Source organism: Palaemon carinicauda, chromosome 2 (genome assembly GCF_036898095.1).
Source record: "Palaemon carinicauda isolate YSFRI2023 chromosome 2, ASM3689809v2, whole genome shotgun sequence".
NCBI lineage: Eukaryota > Metazoa > Arthropoda > Malacostraca > Decapoda > Palaemonidae > Palaemon > Palaemon carinicauda.
The window spans coordinates 39,372,973-39,375,472 of record NC_090726.1 but is presented as its reverse complement, the minus strand read 5'-3'; positions in this window follow the sequence as shown (position 1 = coordinate 39,375,472).

Sequence of the window (2,500 nt, the reverse complement as noted above, 5' to 3'; positions counted from 1 at the left end):
AGGGATCAAGTCCCGCTCAAACTGGTTAGTTCCTTTAGTTTCTGCAACCTAACCATCCTTGTGAACTAAGGATGGGAGGTTTTGGGAGAGCCTATAGGTCTAACTGCTAAGTCATCAGCAGCCATTGCCTGGTATTTAGAATTGTAAACTATTTAGGATAGACAGTCAAATTTATATCAGTAAGAGAAGCATTAAATACCATGTTTTTTAACTAGTCCTCCCTGATCCTAGCTTGGGCACTGATCATTGGGATATATGGTCAGTCTCTAGGGCATTGTTATGCTAGCTAGGGCATTGTCATTGTATCTTGCCTTTGCCATTCATTAGTGGCCTTTAAGCTCACTGACAGAGATTATTGAATTAACCAAGGAGTTACTTCTGATAATCATCATCGTATATACGTTGCAAAAATATTAATATCTTTCGTAGGTTATTTGAAACTTGAGAATTGATCCCAAATAATATTACAAGAAATATTATTTGCATAAAATTGCAAAATTTAGTAATAATTGCAATTAAGGTAAAAAAAATACCGAAATTTAACAAAGAACAGTTTCTTGCCCAATACTAATTGTTTTATGAACAAAGGTTATGTTGTGAGGTTGTAAAACTTCGCGTAACTGTCCCATACTACGTGCTCGTATTTGGGACACTAAATATTTCACTAGCACGGCAGAGTGATAAATGTGAAATCCATAACAACTTCTTTTTAAGAATAAAAAACACATGAGCGTAATTCTATTATTGCATCAAAGACTGGAAGGTTCACAGACATACCTTAGTAATAAACTTTAGTGGTATTCTTCTATTGCCTTTTTGGGGCAATGGCATTGTCAAACACATTATTATTATTATTATTATTATTATTATTATTATTATTTGGTAAGCTACAACCCTATTTGGAAAAACAAGATGCTATAAGGGCTCTAAAAGGGAAAATAGCCCAATGAGGAAAGGAAACAAGGAAAAATAAAATATTTCAAGAACAGTAACATTAAAATAAATATCTATATAAACAATAAACATTTTTACAAAACAAGAGGAAGAGAAATAAGATAGATTAGTGTGCCCAGAGTACCCTCAAGCAAGAGAACTCTAACTCAAGACAGTAGAAGACAATGTTGCAGAGGCTACGGCACTACCCAAGACTAGAGAACAATGGTCTGATTGTGGAGTGTCCTTCTCCTAGAAGAGCTGCTTACCATTGATAATGTCTCTTCTATCCTTACCAAGAGGAAACTGGCCACTGAACAATTAGTGCAGTACTTAACCCTTTGGGTGAAGAAGAATTGTTTGGTAATCTCGGGGTTGTCATGTGTATGAGGACAGAGGAGAATATGTAAAGAATAGGCCAGAGTATTCGGTGTGCGTGTAGGCAAATGGAAAATGAACCGTAACCAGAGAGAAGGATCCAATGTAATACTGTCTGGCCAGTCAAAAGACCTCATAAATATCTAGCGGTAGTATCTCAACGGGTGGCAGGTGCCCTGGCCAACCTACTCAGATGAACAGGAAGTATGAAAAATTAAAGATATTTCAGTTATGGGTTGTGATTAAAGATTGACTTCAAAACATTGGTGGGTGTTGAATTTGACGAAATCGATGTAACGATAAACTACGTAGCTCATGAAGTAAATGTATTGCGGATGATAAATCGCATATTTACCCATCAATGTGCAAAATGTGCATTACCGTAACGTGTTTAATATTTTTGCCCTGTACCCGTCACATGGATCAACTATGATGTATCTACCAACCGGGTTCGATAATGAAGTGATCTAAAAGGACTTTCTAAGGTAAAGCATAAACTTCAGTGGCAGTCTTCCAATTCCTTTCTGGGGCAATGGTAGTATCAAACACTTTTATTATTATTATTATTATTATTATTATTATTATTATTATTATTATTATTATTATTATTATTATTATTTACTAAGCTAAAACCCTAGTTGGAAAAGCAAGATGATATAAACTTCGGTGGCAGTTTTCCAATTACTTTCTGGGGCAATGGTATTATCAAACACTTTATTATTATTATTATTATTATTATTATTATTATTATTATTATTATTATTTTTTTTTTTTTACTAAGCTAAAACCCTAGTTGGAAAAGCAAGATGCTATAAACTTTAGTGGCAGTTTTCCAATTCCTTTCTTGGGCAATGGTATTATAAAACACTTTATTATTATTATTATCATTATTATTATTATTATTATTACTATTTACTGAGCTAAAACCCTAGTTGGAAAAGCAAGATGCTATAATCTTTAGTGGCAGTCTTCCAATTCCTTTCTGCTGCAATGGTAGTATCAAACACTTTTATTATTATTATTATTATTATTATTATTATTATTATTATTATTATTATTATTATTATTATTATTATTTACTAAGCTAAAACCCTAGTTGGAAAAGCAAGATGATATAAACTTCGGTGGCAGTTTTCCAATTACTTTCTGGGGCAATGGTATTATCAAACACTTTATTATTATTATTATT